Raw genomic sequence first — 17,534 nt, 5'->3', positions numbered from 1 at the left:
GAAAATAGGCATATGGACAACTTGTTCAGGTCAGCATAAAACACTGAACCCTGACCCTTAAAACTGACCTCTGACCCACATTACGTGTGTGTGTTTACAATGTGTGTGTTCACTGCAGTAGGGGTGAAACAAAGATACAGGTATGCATAGAGAACAATACAGAGTGCGTAGTAACACTAGCAACACAATCATATAAAAAACGGTATGAAATCAGTATAAAGATGACGTAACCCTTTAAGACTGTGAATCTGTGTCATTTAAAGATTTCTTTGGCTATTCAAAAATAGCAGATCTACAAGCTCATAGCGCGGCACTGAGTGCCGCGCTATGAGCTTGTAGATCTGCTATTTTTTTTTAATCCTGAATATGTGTGCAAATCTTGGAATATACATATTCTTTAAGCGAACATTTGTAACTCAAATCTTTGCTTCTGGGAGATTCTACAAATGTCTTCTAAATCCTTCTAAGAAACAGTTTTTTGAAAAAACTTTTGTTGCTATAATCAGTGGTTCTCAAAATATGTTGTTCCAGGGACCCCCCAGAAGCAAAGATTTGAGTAAAAAAATCACTTTAAAATATATATACTCGGTGCCTCGGTGCCGCGCTATAAAATACTATACAATAAAATACAATAAAATACTCGGTGCCGCGCTATGAGCTTGTATATCTGCTATTTTTGAATAGCCTAAGTATAAATAATAGTGGTTAAAGTGGCGACACAGATGCGTTCCCAGTCTTAATGGGTTAAGACTTCACATCCTACCTGGTCTTCTGAACCGGGACTGGTTAGGTGTGTATATGCCAATAGGTGGACATGAAGGTGAAGGTAATATTTGCAATCAATCACCAAACAAAGCAGCATATGGTGTTAACATAACGGTATTTCCATTTCTGTCTACGCCCATGGCACGTGTCCACATGAAGCCTGATTTATACTTTGTTGTATGATGGTGCTGATCTATACGTTTGTGATGTTAGATTGGCTATTTTCTTTTTTTACATTTTAGAAATGTTTGGACAATCTTTTTTTAGATAATTTCCCGGTGCCCTAAGTAGGGATGCCTGGTTGATTTTGTGTTCTGATGTGTTGTGTTTTTGTGTGTGTGTGCTTGCGTGCGTGCGTGTGTGTGTGTGTGTGTGTGTGTGTGTGTGTGTGTGTGTGTGTGTGTGTGTGTGTGTGTGTGTGTGTGTGTGTGTGTGTGTGTGTGTGTGTGTGTGTGTGTGTGTTTTTCACCAGGTACATAGTGGGGACTCTGGACCTCATGGTATCAGAGGACTACGTGCTGGTGTATCTGTGTGGAATGGCTCCCAGGAACAAGATGCCCGCCATCAAATGGCTTCGTCAGTGTTATACCTCCATAGACAGAAGGTCAGTGTTATACCTCCATAGACAGAAGGTCAGTGTTATACCTCCATAGACAGAAGGTCAGTGTTATACCTCCATAGACAGAAGGTCAGTGTTATACCTCCATAGACAGAAGGTCAGACACTGGCACCTGCATACCCAGTACAACAACACATGTTGATTGATGTTGTTGTTAAGCCTGTAACATTATTACCATTTCCCAAATTCCAGATCTAGTCTCACATCACAAAATCGATATAATATTGATATACTGTCCAGCCCTAACTCCTTACACAATATTCTGAGCCTGTTAGTGCCACAAATGAGCTCTTTACGTTGTTCAGTTGCACAAGGCCAAAACTGTATAACGTTTGCTAATAATCACTCGGTTTGACTCCTAATGATAGGGTCTACTGGAATTCTCCTTCAATTTAAAATCGTATTATTATCAGCGTTTTGTAATAATAATTTTAACGAACGATTTTAATAGAATGTTGTATTTGTACATAACAGTGTGATTTTTGAAATGCATTCTAGGTATAGAATGATAAATGAGCATAATGAAAATCTAACCATGTGGCGTGTGTGTGTGTGTGTGTGTGTGTGTGTGTGTGTGTGTGTGTGTGTGTGTGTGTGTGTGTGTGTGTGTGTGTGTGTGTGTGTGTGTGTGTGTGTGTGTGTGTGTGTGTGTGTGTCAGGTTAAAGAAGGACCTGAAGGGACTGTTTGTTTGTGGTTCATCCTGCCTGGTACATCAAAGCTCTCATCATGCTGGTCAAGCCTTTCATCAGGTACTGACCTCTTCAGGGTTCTGTTTTCCCATAAGACTTTGATGCTACTGGACAGAGTAAACAGAACATGTAAAAAAAAAAACACATTTCATACATGTTATACGTTACACAAATCATCCATTCAGACAGTGGACTGTACATTAGACATAACATCCATGCATACATACAGTCTACTGTACATTATACACAACATCCATTCAGACAGTGGACTAAACATTAGACGAAGGGTTCCCAAACCTTTCAGGCAGCGACCACACAAAATAATCATATTTGAACATGGGACCCCCTATCCTGACAAGCACTTGGAATTGTAGGAATTACATTTAGTTTGACTGCAGTTCCACAGATAAATATTGTGAAAATAGCCGAACTACAAGCTCACAACGCCTCACACTGCGTGAGCTTGTTTTATTTTTGTTAAAAGGTTAAAATACCATATTCTGATAGTAATCATTGCTACAGAGCGTTTGTTCGGTCACAGGGGTCTCTCCAGCTCTTTAGTAAACAGAATAGTACATTTTCAGGTAGGTGACAACATTTAAGCCAATCTGGAGACAGCACTGAAAATGCATTTTCTGTTTAATAAAGATGCTTGGATGCATTGTAAGGACAATTGTTGTTCTTTTGTCGTCAGTGAGAAGTTCAGCAGGAAGTTGTGTTTCGCGCGGAGTCTGCAGGAGTTGTCAGAAATGTTACCCCTGGGCCCTGGACCACCTGCAGATCCCTGAATGTATCAGACAGTAAGGCACACGCACGCACGCACGCACGCACGCACGCACGCACGCACGCACGCACGCACGCACACACACACACACACACACACACACACACACACACACACACCACTTCGCACGCACGCACACTTCAAGGTTATTATTACACTAGTACCCATTAAGACCGGGAACGCATCTGTGCGTCATTTTAAGATTTATATGGGCTATTCAAAAATAGCAGATATACAAGCTCATAGCGTGGCACTCGGTGCCGCTCTTTGAGCTTGTAGATCTGCTATTTATTTTTGTATTCGTGAAGATGTGTTCAAATCTTTTAATATATATACATTTTTAACTCAAATCTTTGCTTCTGGGGGTCCCTGGAAATAAATATTTTGAGATGGGGTGTTCGCGGCCAAATGCATATCATTTTGGGGGGTCCTTGACATGAAAAGGTTTGAGCACCACTGATATTATATATTGAAAAATATATATATTCAAAGATTTACACACATTTTCACGATTTTTCAAAAATAGCAGATCTACAAGCTTGTATATCTGCTATTTTTGAATAGCCAAAGAAATCTAAAAATGACATGCGTTCCCGGTCTAAGCGGGTTAATTAAAACTAAATTAAAAGCCTTTTCAGAAATGTAAAACTATACTAAACTAGCAACCCCGCTTTAAAAGGGAATTAGACCTGAACTTAAATTGAAAACTAAAAAATCTAAGCAAAATAGAAATAAAAATGGAAAAATGCAAAACTAACATCCATTGTGTTGTCTCTCTGCTCTCCTCTAGCTCCAGGTTTGATGAGGAGCAGAACAGGTGAAGCAACGCCACCACACCCAGAGAAAAGACAGGAGGAGACACAGAGGTGAGTGGAAGACATGAACAGAGAGGTGGATTAATAGCAGACATGGTGAAGAGATAGGTGGAGGAATTGAAGAAGACATGATGGTGAAGAGAGTGGTGGAAGAATAGGACACACGATGAACACAGAGGTGGATGTCCATCCACCTTACAGACCTCTCTGTTCGTAAAAGACACGATGGACAGAGCGATGGATGGATGGATGGAGGTGATGGTTGGGTGCTGCCACTGCTCCACCAACAGTGGAAGACGTTTATTTTTTGAATGTCGGGCTTGTCCCTTCAGTGACCTCTGACGATAACTCCAACCGTCCGGAAGTGACTTTCAGAGGAACTGCAACAGGAACTACCATTTTAAAAACAGTGCACTTCTTACATTAAAGCAGGGGTCTTCAACTGTTTTCAGGCCAAGGAGCCCCTAGCTGAGAGAGAGATGAAGCAGGGACCCCCTCTATATTGAATACAATTGTGTTGCAGATTAAAAAAAATAATACAATCTTGGTCCGCTCTTTTTTTCCCTTCACACCAAACCTCTTTGCCAAAAATAGCCGAAGCTCACACTGCGAGGCGTTGTGAGCTTGTAGATCTGCTATTTTTGGCTAAAGTTCTCCTCAGAAAAGGGATGCAAGTGGTTAATGTAAAAAAAAATCACATATCACACAAATATTTGGCGGCCCCCCCTGTAGTAACTCTGAGGACCCCCTAGGGGTCCCGGACCCCCTGTTGAAGACCCCCGCATTAAAGATTGAAACTTTGACATCAGGGACCTTGTTTGTCATACTCTGCCATGTGACATCCCCCAGTTTTAGGGACTCTTTAAATCTCTTAATGCATGCTTCTCCATGGCTCTATGATTGAGAATCTGTTTTGAGAAACATAACATTCTGTACCACTGTTAAGTTCTGCCCGTTGACGATTTTAAATCAAATCTAAAGACCTACCCTTTTCTCGTGGTTTTGGCTTAGTTTGAGGTTGCCCCACCTTTGATGTTTTCTCGAGTCCACTGAATGTATTTAATTTAATTTATTTGTAATACCTTACAGCGTTTTAATCAGTTGTTTGTTTTGTTTACTCTTAATAGTCTTGTGATTTACTGGCATGTGTTTTACATTTTAGTCTTGCTTTTGTGGATTTTACAATTTATTATGTTTATCGTGTGTTTCATTTGGCCATCCTCGATTAGAAAGAACTTTGGGTCAACTCCCATCGTTTCTAAATATGCTCAAGTATGCTATATACTGTACATAAAGATTACTTGACTTGATGGTGACTTCCTGTGCCTTCCTGTGTGGTGATTAGCATTTTCCAAAGCTTATTTTTGTACTTCCTGGTTTGCAGTGGTGTAAAGTGACTAAGTACATTTACTCAAGTACTGTAATTAAGTAATTTTTTTAGTTACTTTTCCAAAGTATTTCCAGTTGTCTATACTTTTACTTCTACTTCACTACATCTCAGAGGCAAATATTGTACTTTTACTCCAGTACAATTATTTGAAGTTACTAGTCACTTTGCAGATATAAAACATACATGAACCACTTTATACCAAGGCTATTTGAAAATAGCCGATCTACAAGCTCACAACGCGTTGCGGTGTGACACGTTGTGAGCTTGTAGATCTGCTATTTTCAAACATTCGTCGAGTACTTTTACTTTTGGTACTTTAAGTATATTTTGATGCCAATACTTTTGTACTTTTACTCAAGTCAAATTTTGAATTCTGGACTTTTACTTGTAACAGAGTAGGCTACTTCTACATTGCAGTATTGATACCTTTACTTTATTGTTAAGACCTGGAACTGTGTCATTTTTTTATTTGAGCTAGAAAGCATTATTTTACACTTTGGGCTATTCAAAAATAGCAGATATACAAGCTCATAGCGCGGCACCGAGTGCCGCGCTACGAGCTTGTAGATCTGCTATTTTTGAAAAATTGTGAAAATGTGAGCAAATCTTTGAATATATATTCTTTTAAAGCGTAAAGTTTTTAACTCAAATCTTTCTTCTGGGGGTCCCTGGAACAAAATATTTTGATGGGGGTCCGCGGCCACATCCATATAATTTTGGGGGTCCTTGACATGAAAAAGATTGAGCACCACTGATATACGTTTTTCAGAAAACTGTTGAGATTTAGGAGACATGTAGAATCGGCTTCAGGTCTCAATGGGTTAATTAAAACATTTGAGTTTCCACCACTGTACTGTAGTTATATCTCTGTTTGCATCCTGTAAATAACTTTTCCATCCACGGCACCACCTGAATGACAATGTTACTTTATTGCGCCTTTACATTCTTACAGTCTTTCCCCCAAAGATACAGCATGTCACGGGGAAAACTTCATATCAGAATATCAGTTTCCTTTAAATTAGGACAGATTGAAAATGACTTTATACTCGTCGTTTAACCACCTGAACCCCAGCATCCCTATTGTGGGGGCAGTGGTGTAAAGTAACTAAGTACATTTACTCAAGTACTGTACTTAAGTACACTTTTGAGGATTTTTTACTTCACTGGAGTATTTCCAATTTTCTGTTCTTTTACTTCTACTCCACTACATCTCAGAGGCAAATATTGTACTTTTACTCCACAACAATTATTTGAAAACTTTAGTTACTAGTTACTTTTCAGACATAGATTATGATATTATGAAACATACATGAACCACTTTAGCTCTATTTTATACATAGGCTATTTTCAAACATTCGAGTACTTTTACTTTTGGTACTTCAAGTATATTTTGATGCCAATACTTTTGTACTTTTACTCAAGTAACATTTTGAATTCCGGACTTTTACTTGTAACAGAGTACTTCTAGATTGCAGTATACTTTACTTAAGTAAAACATTTGAGTACTTTTTCCACCACCGTGTGGGGGGAACATCACGTGTTGTGAGCTTGTAGATCGGCTATTCTTAGCAAAGAGATTTGGTGTACAGTAGATGGAAAAATAACGCAGTGAGGTGAAGTGGTTAAACAGAAGTGATATATTGATGATTTGCAAACATTATCAAAGTATTCTGCGCCCACCCTGGGCCCTGGACTTGTGTCACGGCACCCAAGGGTGCAACGGGGGCCGGGGGCCGGGGCACCTACTTTGAGAAACCCTGCCCTTGGACAGTGGTTCTCAACCTTTTGAAAACCTTTGGATGTGACCCTCCAAAATAATCATATTTGAACTGGGGACCCCCGAAAATAATCATATTTGAACTGGGGACCCCCCAAAATAATCAGATTTGAACTGGGGACCCCCCAAAATAATCATATTTGAACTGGGGACCCCCCACCCTGACAAGAACTTGGAAAGTAGGAGTTGAGGCGTTATTTAGTTTGACTCCACAGATAAATATGGTGAAAATAACAGATGTACAAGCTCACAACGCCTCACAACGCGAGGCTTGCAGATTGGCTATTTTTTTTGGCTATTTTATATTATTTGACAATTTGGCCAATGTTTGACCAGTTTTTATAGTATTTTGTTGATGTTGGGTTTGTTGATTACTTTTGATGTAGTACTTATGTTTTTGGTATTAAAAAGGTCTTAAAAGTCCTTTATTTGTCACTTCACTGTCAGGGAACCCCCCCTTTAAAAAAAATCATGTGGGGACCCCCCTCGGGTGTCCAGACCCACAGGTTGAGAACCCTCTAGGAAGCAGGGAGGGGCGGGGCTATTAAAGTCCTTTAATAGTCTGCCCCTCCCCCTCACACCTTCCAGCAATCACAAATGTTTGTGACCCACTCAAAGAGTGAAAAGGACCCACTCTGTTAGTAAGGAAAAAGACTCTTAGTGAAATAAACAACTCCTAAAGTAACATTACTCCACATGGACGTCGAGTAGAGTTACAGTATCAGTGTTTAGCAGGCTGGTGAAAAAAAGCTGTTAAAACACACTGTGACCAGACTGTGAAAACATCTCCATCCAGACCACCAAACAGGTAAGTGTTCTGCAGGTGTGTGTTAGTTAGCGTAGCTAATTAACTGCTTAGCATTAAGGAATTGATGGAATTGTGTGTAATTTCACTGTTATTTGACTTGGTAAAAAAGCAACAACTAGTGAGGATGAAGCATTGCTGTGTGAAGTGAATATGAACCGTCTTTGTTTTAGTCCTGAAACATGACAGTCATGGATTAACTTCAACCTGGTGTTTGCAATGTCTACATTTATGGTCCGTACATCTACTTAAACGATCATATTTCAAATATAAAGTGCTTACTTCATGAACACGGATGTTATTCTAGTGTACGGGCCCTCGGAAGTACCTGTATCCTCCGTATTTTTCAATACAAAGCATTTTAATCTGATTGGTGGCCATTTTCTCCGTCTTTTCACTATATGCTTTAAACTACGCCACCCTATCGGCTGGGAGGTGTATTGCACTATGCTACATTATAACTCTATGAGGAAAATGGCCACCGATCGGATTAAAATGCTTTTTAATGAACAATACGGAAGATACAGGTACGTTGGAGCGCCCGTACATAATTACAACATCCGTGGCCATGAAGTAAGCACTTTATATTTGAAATTTGAATGTTTATGTAGATGTACAGGCCGTAAATGGGGAAAGTGCAAACACAAGGTTGAAGTTAATCCATGACGGTCGTGATGCTGACACAGGCTTTGCAGGCCTAGTACGGTGTAAAGTAATCAAGTACATGTACTCAAGTACTGTACTTGAGTACAATTTTGATAAACTTTTACTTAACTGGAGTTCCAATTTTCAATACATTTACTTCTACTCCACTATATCTCAGAGATAAATATTGTACTTTTACTCCACTACAATGATATGAAAACTTGAGTCAGTAGTTATTTTGTAGATTTTGATTATTACAAAACATGGACTAACCACTTCAGCCCTAAACATTAGTGAGTGAGAGAGTGAGAGAGAGAGAGAGAGTAAAAATAGCAGATCTACAAGCTCACAACGTGTTGCAAAGCAACACGGTGTGAGCTTGCATTCTTGATATTTTCAAAATATTTGAATACATTTTGAAAACTTTAAGAGACATTTCTGCAGAGTGAGTACTTTTACTTTGGTACTTTGAGTATATTTTTGATACTTATACTTTTGTACTTTGACTCAAGCATGTTTTTAATACAGTACTTTTACTTGTATTTCTACATTGTGGTATTGAGACTTATTCTGTTACAAGTAAAAGTCCAGAATTCAAAATGTACTTATGCAAAAAGTACAAAAGTATTGGCATTAAAGTACCAAAAGTAAAGTACTCATTGTGCACAATGTCCTCAAATGTATAACATATGAAAATATCAGATCTACAAGCTCACAATTCGTAATGATGCGACACATTGTGAGCTTGTAGATGGGCTATTTTCAAATGTCCGAAATGTATATAGGGCTGAAGTGGATGTATGTTTTGTAATAATAATAATCAAAATGAAAGCTAAAGTAAAGTTAGTAACTAATGTTTTCAAATAATTGTAGGAATTGTGGAGTAAAAGTACAATATTTGCCTATGAGATGTAGTGGAGTATTGGAAATACTCAAGTAAAGTACAAGTCCAGTGGTACTGGATTTGACGCTCAACAAAAGCTAATTCACCCTTATATTGCATAAACTTGTGTTGCTTTTCATCGGTTTCATGTTAATGTGTATTTTCAGACATTTAACCACTTAAACCATCAACACTAAGTAAACTTTCACTCTGTACTTAGTGTGCTCTTTTCCCCCTCTCTTTGACGAAAATATCTACAAGCTCAGTAGATCGGCTATTTTCGGCTAATGTTCCCCTCAGAATAGCGATATAATATTTAAGTGGTTAAAGGGTTAGTTCAGATTTTTTGAGTATTTTCTGTAGGAAATACTTACCATTAATGTAGTGGTTGCAAAGGTATTAATTGATTGCCTGAGTCCCGTGGTCAGCGTTATGGTCCGGTTCTGATAAATATGAAGTAGTTCCGGTAGATTTGGTGGGGGCCGCTCATTAAAAATAAATTAATTTAAAAAACTAGCGTCATTTGTATTGTTGACCTATTTCTACCATATAGAGCATGTTTCGTTCAACTTCGACCCCTCTGTCACATGGTACTAATGTTTGTGTCCAGAATCACTGCGCCTGAGCCAACTCATGCACAAAATATATGACACAAAAAATAGTACCATGTGACAGAGGGGTCAAAATTGAATTGTGCCTTGTACGGCACTTTTGCAGAATCGGAACCTCAGGCTTCAATGGGTTAGATGTGCTGTGTGTAAGGGCAAGTGATGCTGGTGTTCCGTTATGCAGATTACGCATTATTTGGTGTCAGCCCTGGTACCAGTTGCAGGCAGGTGTGTGCCAGGCACAGGTCTGTGCCAGTCACAGGTCTGTGCTAGGCACAGGTGTGTGTGTGTGACTGGCACCTGAGCATGGGTCCTGCAACTTTGACATCTGTCTTTGGTACCGTTGTGCAAATCTTGCCTGTAAATCTATGGTTCCTCAGTGAAGCAATTAAGGGGTCTTTGGTTGTTGTCTTCCTTGTTGACTTCACCAGTCTCACAGAACTTGGTCCTAAGTTTGGAAATGACATTACTTGTAACTTGTACATTTAGTCCATGAGCCAGAGCCCCAAAATTGAGCAATGATTATCGAAAGAGTGGGCAAAACCATACCTATATTAAATTGTTTATAGGGTCAATATAAGTAAATAAATATATGATAACCTTTCCACAGGAGCAGCTTTTTCATATTTATCACACATTTTGTTATTTTCCCCATACGTACATAACAGGAGAAAAAATGACAACATTTAAAAAATAGTTATCATAATGAAACTTCCCCAGTTGATTACTTACATGAAGACAATGATTTATTGTACTACAAGTTTTCTGAATTTGTATATTTAAATATGCAAATTGGGCATTTAGTCCATGACCCAGAGCCCCAAAATTTTGCCAGATATTGAATATTCCCTCGTTAAAAACCTTTGACTCCAACATCTTAACAAAATTAAATAAGAATGTTGACTCTGGCTTTGTCCAATGTTGATTCTGGAAGGTTATGCAAATTCGGGCATGTTTTCCTAATGCATAACTTGTAATACGATAAATCATTGTCTTCATGTAAGTGATCAACTGGGGAAGTTTCATTATGATAACTATGTTTTAAATTTTGACATTTTTTTCACCTGTCATGTACGTATGGGGACAATAACAAAATGTGTGATAAATATGAAAAAGCTGCTCCTGTGGAAAGGTTATCGTATATGTATTTACTTATATTGACCCTATAAACAATTTATATAGGTATGGTTTTGCCCACTCTTTCAATAATGAAATCTGGCTCATGGACTAATTGCAGTATTGAAGTGGGATGACATGAAGGCATGAATGCAAATTTGACTTGATTTTAGCAACGTTCCTGAGCTGGAAGAAACATGATTGTACAAACACCTGTCACTTGACCGTTGAAGGACAAAGTGTGCAGTGGTGTAAACCATGGGTCTTCAACGTTTTCAGGCCAAGGACCCCCTAGCTGAGAGAGAGATGAAGCAGGGACCCCCTACTCTACATTGTATAAAATTGTGTTTTAGAGTCAACTTTTTTTGTTTACGTTTACTGTTCTTTTTTCCCTCTACACCAAACAACTCTTTGCCAAAAATACTGCGAGGTGTTGTGAGCTTGTAGATCTGCTATTTTTGGCTAAAGTTCTCCTCAGAAAAGGGATGTTAGGGTTCAAACGGTTATGGTGAAAAAAAAAATCATATCACAAAGATTTGGCGGACCCCCTGTAGTAACTCTGAGGACCCCCTAGGGGTCCCGGACCCCCTGTTGAAGACCCCTGGTGTAAACTAAGTACAAGCTCACAATGCACACAGTGTGTTGTGAGCTTGTAGATCGGCCATTTTTGGCGAATCGATTTGTGTAGAGTGCAAGAAGAGCATACCAAATAAAATGCAGTCTTTACAGGTCTGTGTTATCAAGTACAGAGGGTTTAAGTGGTACTGGATTTGATGCTCAACAAAAGCGAATTCATCCTTGTGTATGACAGAGGACAATTTCACAATAAATTCAAATCTCTACGACTATTGTGAGCGTTTTTAATGATAACGATTATCGCCCCATGCTTTGATTTGATTTTATTAGACGTTATACAGGAAAAAACACATGTTACATCATGTTCATCGTAGAAACGTCAAGGATACAGACACATAAAAGTATTTTCATTGTGGTCCTTGGTCTGAGACAAACAGACAGCACTGCAACAGAATACATACAGTTAGACAGTACAGTAATAAATAAAACGATCAAAAGCTACACTACCTACAGCATAAATACATATAATCGCATTGCTAACACATAGGTGACCCTACTATTCGGCAACATTTTCTAAAAGCCATGCTTTGACCCTTTTCTTAAAAAGGGTCAAAGCGACTCCCTCGCCACTCAACGGTCCTTCTGGTCGATCGACACGGTCACGACTTTTTTCTGTTCTGGCCCCACAGTGGTGGAATGAACTTCCCACTGATGTCAGGACAGCAGAGTCACTGCCCATCTTTTGCCGCAGGCTGAAAACCCACCTCTTCAGGAAACACTACCCTTCCTCTTTGCCTGGCCTACTTGTTGTTAATTAGTTGTACGAATGCTTGTTTTATTGTTGAATTGTTTATTGGATCTTGTTTAGTCAATACAATTATTTGTTTTAGCTCCTGCTCATTTGATTTAGCTATTTTGTCTCATCTGTTTAAGGAAATAGGTAGCTGATATATTGCACTTTTACCTTGGCGCTAGGTATGCTCTTGGTTGCTTGTTATTGCAGAAAATGCACTTATAACCTCTGGTGATTAGTAGCTTTCGTTCCCTACCTTTGTTGATTGCACTTATTGTAAGTCGCTTTGGATAAAAGTGTCTGCTAAATGACTGTAATGTAATGAGATGGCTGCTGGTGCTCGTTATAGTCAGGGGTAGAGGGTTCCAGTTGACTGCTCCTCCAAATCTAAATGAGCGTTTTCCCATTTCAGTGGTGAACGTGGGCATGATCAGGTCTGCTATGCTGGCTTTGGTTAGGTTGGAATGGGCTTCGCTACGCTTCTGAAAGAGCTTACATAGGTACACAGGGGCGCTGTTTATGTAGATGTTATGCACCAGGTTCAGCTGTAGTTGAACTGACCTGGCTACCAGAGGGAGCCAACCCAACTGCTGGAAATTATGTTTTCCAACATGGTCCCTTGCAGACAGCCCCAAGACAAGCCTGACCAACCTATTTTGAGAAACCTGCAACTTCTCTTTTAGGGCTTTGGTTAGGCCACTGTACCATGAGCCAATAGCATAGTCGAAACAACGTAAAACCAGTGAGTTTGCTAATATGCGAAGACTGGCCGAGTCCAGAAACTGCGCTTTCCTGGCTAAGAATTTGGTTCTGCCATTCACCTTACTGATGGTCTTAAGAGCCATGGTTTCACCACCCAGCCTGCGATCTAGCTGACAACTAAGGTAGCTGACTGAGGGTTGGAAAGCTGGAAAGGACAGGCCCCAAGAGTGATACTAGGTGAGGCCAGTTTGTGCGACCTCGGCTGAGAACCAAGTTGTGACAGGATACAGTATATGTATTGCCTCACTTCACTGGCTCCCTGTCAATTTTAGAATTGATTTTAAGGTCCTTTTTATTTGCTTTTAAATCTTTAAACGGGTTAGTAGTAATAGCTCTGCTGAGCTCCTGGAACCATTACACCCTTAGCCAGGGCTCTGAGGTCTTGCCGCTCAGTCGTTACTGGGCGTTGGCAAAGACTAGCAAAAGGACCAGTGGTGGCCGCACTATGAGCTTGTATATCTGCTATTTTTGAATAGCCAAAGAAATCTAAAATGACACAGATGCTTTCCCGGTCTTAATGGGTGAAAACCCACCTATTCTCTTTGGATTTTAATGTCACTAGATCTTCTAACGCAGGGGTCTTCAACATTTTCAGGCCAAGCACCCCCTCTCTGAGAGAGAGAGAGAGAGAGAGATGGAGCAGGGACCCCCTCTATATATAGCATAAACTTGTGTTGCAGATTAAAGCTTTTCATAGATGTTTCATGTCAATGTGTATTTTCAGACATTTAACAACTTAAACCATCAACACTAAACTTTCACTCTGTACTTAGTCTGCTCTTTTCCCCTCTTCCGGTCTACAAGCTCACAACGCCTCGCAGTGCGAGGCGTTGTGAGCTTGTAGATTGGCTATTTTCGGCTAATGTTCCCCTCAGAATAGGGTTGAAGTGGTTAATGTAAAAACAAAAATCCTATCACAAAGATTTGGCGGACCCCCTGTAGTAACTCTGAGGACCCCCCCCTAGGGGTCCCGGACCCCCTGTTGAAGACCTCTGCTCTAATGTGTTAACTATGCACAAATGTGTGTTGATGCTGTGTTTGTCTCAACCTTGTACGGCACTTTTCTCAGCTTCTGTTGTTTATTAAATGTGCTCTATAAATAAAGTTTGATTCCATATACTAGGCTGTGTATGTTGTGACAGGATACAATCTACGTATATATCTGGTTCTCGTCTCTCTTGAATTAATATTTGTTTCTTTCTTTCTCAGAGTGGAGACGGACTGTGCCGAGGTTGTCCTTGTGCCATAAATGCCTAGAAGACTGAGGCTCTCACCTACAGTATAACACCCTCCCAGACACCAGGAGACTGAGGTTCTCGCCTACAGTACAACAACCTCCCAGACACCAGAAGACTGAGGTTCTCGCCTACAGTATAACACCCTCCCAGAACATCCACCTCTAATGACTCACTATCTGGTGAAGCTACAATGTGCAGGTGAGATCTTTGTGACTACCTGAGGAAATTATGTGTGTGTGTATATATATATATATATATATATATATATATATATATATATATATATATATATATATATATATATATATATATATATATATATATCATTTTTATTTTTTTAAGGGTTTCACGATACGTACCGAAATTGAAAGCCGTATCGCAATTCTCACTGTCCCGCGTCCAAGGCAGTGTTGCCAAGTCTGCTTATTATAAGCTACTTTGGGCTCGCTTATTTTGGACTTCTTTTTATAGACCTGGTTGCTTGTTTCTCTCACAATATCTTGCAACGCTGGTTCAAGGGAAGCCATGCGTTCGCTGTTGTTTTTTCTGTACATTCCTCCTTCCGACGGAGCAAAGGGAAGCCTCACAGCCGGGTTGACAGAGAGAGAAACCGTGTGTTTCTTCCCAAACTCTCACATAGTTCGACCCGCGGATCTTACTCAAGAAATAACGAAACGAGCGCAGTCTCGTGACATGCAAACCTTTTCAGTGGTGGAGAACGCTGGATTTGAATATTCAAACAGTGTATCTAGAATGTTACAAAGGGCCATGGCAGCAGTTCACATTTCAGCAAAAGTGTGTTCCCTGCGATGTATGAGAAATTAAGGCAAGAGTTACTAAAGGGCTGAGCCATGTAGAATTAATGGACTGTCTTAACTAGAATGCTCCTCCTCAGAGCAGAGATCTCCGCCAATCTCCGCCAGGCCGGGTTGTCTACCCAGGGCCCACAAACTTTGGAATGGGAATAAATCTTAACTTTTCAAAGAATGTTAACTAATCTTCTTAAGGAATAATCAGAAAATGACAGTTGATAAAACCCAAAGTTTATATTGTAACGCTGGGGTACTATTACACATGCGTGTCCTTTTGCTTTGATCGAGGGAGGTGTCACTGATTTGGGTTTTGGCTACATGTGTGCCGGGGAGGGAAAAGAGTTAAGTTGGGCTGTTCTGGGGTGCTTTAAGCGGGACTGAGTGAACTGAGAGACGGCACACGTCCTCATTATTACTAGCCTTGGGCTAGCCACCCTCTTTATTGTTTTATGTCCAGTGACCCTCAACCTCGGGTTAACTTTGTGCCGCGGCAAGGGAATAAATCTGGGCTGGCAACTTGCACATCGTCTCCTCGCCTCGTCTTTCCAGCTGCCCCGCAACGTTACAATATTATTAATATGTTAACAAATTTGTTATTCTAGATTCTCATTTTGAATATCGAATCGTGAGCTTAAAATCTAATTGTGGATTAGGCGTATTGTGACACCCCAAATAAACAAATATATATATATATATATATATATAATTATTATTATTATTTTTTATGTGTGTGACCAAATTTGACTGGGAGACGGTCATCTAGCATTTTTTCTTTTTCATGTATGAAAGCAGGGAATCATAGCAAAACAATGATATATTGGTTAATAAATAAGATTGAGTGAATAGTTTTGGAACTGAAATCAAGTTAAAACTCTTAAGTAGAGAAAACACCATTTCAATGGCTCTCATTCAGAGTAGCACTACTGGGCTATCAATCCCATCATGCATAGCGGGGGATGCAATGATTTTGTTTCCAAGGCCCCCTTTGTTCTGTATGCTCTCTGAGACCAAGCATTTGCTACTGCCCCCTGCTGGCCTGGGTCTTCAGTGGTCTCCGACAGTTTGTAAGTTGCTTGATTCAGTATTTAGATATTGATATTCATTTAATCAGACACGCCCCTTCCTATACAAACCCATTGTAACTTCAAACTCCATTTCAACCATGATAGATTCATGGTTCAACACCCGTCCTTGGTCCTGGTGACTGATATTGACCATCTAGTGTGCGAGTAGACCGGGTTTTTGCAATACGTTTTTTCATGTATTTACTTTTTTTTTTTAACCGTTTTGTTATTTTTGAGAAAAGATTTTGTAAATACATAAAAAAAGTAATTGAAAAAACACGGTCCCACACATTAGAAGGTCCACTTCAGTCACCAGAACCAAGGACGGGTGTTTTCAATGAATCTATCATGGTTAAAATGCAGTTTTAATTGAAGTTACAATGGGTTTGTACAGGAAGGGGGTGTGTCTGATACAATGAATATCATTAATATCTAAATACCGAATCAAGCAATTTAAAGTGTCTGGGGTGAATCACAAAAGCAGAGTGGACGTTAAGATGAGCTCAAAGAAGTTTGTAAGTGAAATATCCCCTTACGGTTATTTGTCATGTGCAATTTGTTTTATTACGAAGCCTGAAAGCCAAACAGAAATGATATTTTTATCCATATGCAGTGGTGGGAAAAAAGTACTCAAATGTTTTACTTAAGGAAAAGTATCAATACTGCAGTATAGAAATACTGTTACAAGTAAAAGTCCTGGAATTCAAAATGTACTTGAGTAAAAGTACAACAGTATTGGCATCAAAATATTCTTAAAGTACCAAAAGTAAAAGTACTAAAATGTTTGAAAATAGCAGGTCTACAAGCTCACTACAGCTTGTAGATCGGCTATTTTTAGCGGCGCTAGCCGATCCTGCTCTATACCTGACTTTGTCCGTGTTCACCGTCAACGCTCTGATTGGTCAGACACGTCAACGCTCTGATTGGTCAGACACGTCAACAAAGTGATTGGTCAAGCCTCACGTGACACGTGGCTATAAACACATATCGATGACAAAATGTATCAAAGACGCCGCTACCTTCACACATGGTGTGATTTTTTTTAATATTCTAGGTATAAAATATGGATAAAGCAGTTAATGTATGTTTTATGACATAATAATTTATATATGTAAAGTAACTAGTAAACTAAAGTTTTCAAATAATTGTTGTGGGGTTAAAGTACAATATTTTCCTCTGAGATGTACTGGAGTAGAAGTAAAAGTACTGAAAATTGAAAATACAATAAAGTAAAAAATACCTCGCAACTGTACTTAAGTACAATACTTTTATTCTGTAAAGCACTTTGAATTGCCCTGTGTATGAAAAGTGCTATATAAATAAAGTTGCCTTGCCTACTTGAGTAAATGTACTTACTTACTTTACACCACTGTCCATATGTTCCAATGCCAA

General features: G+C 39.4%; 1 pseudogene across 1 annotated transcript in view; it reads left to right on the top strand.

The window, feature by feature from the left end:
• The window catches only part of LOC311042553 (protein prune homolog 2-like), a 38,342-nt pseudogene extending 34,246 nt beyond the window's left edge, over positions 1 to 4,096 (top strand). The window contains exons 3-6 of the transcript XR_014602868.1: positions 1,238 to 1,369; positions 2,044 to 2,134; positions 2,769 to 2,874; positions 3,655 to 4,096. The product of XR_014602868.1 is annotated as a protein prune homolog 2-like (transcript). The remainder of the gene's footprint in view (positions 1 to 1,237; positions 1,370 to 2,043; positions 2,135 to 2,768; positions 2,875 to 3,654) is intronic.
• Positions 4,097 to 17,534: the final 13,438 nt, after the last annotated feature.

This window comes from Gymnoscopelus microlampas, assembly GCF_963454915.1.
Source record: "Gymnoscopelus microlampas genome assembly, chromosome: 3".
In the NCBI taxonomy this organism is placed as follows: domain Eukaryota; kingdom Metazoa; phylum Chordata; class Actinopteri; order Myctophiformes; family Myctophidae; genus Gymnoscopelus; species Gymnoscopelus microlampas.
The sequence above is the reverse complement of the archived record's forward strand: the minus strand, read 5'-3'. Positions and strand labels throughout refer to the sequence as shown.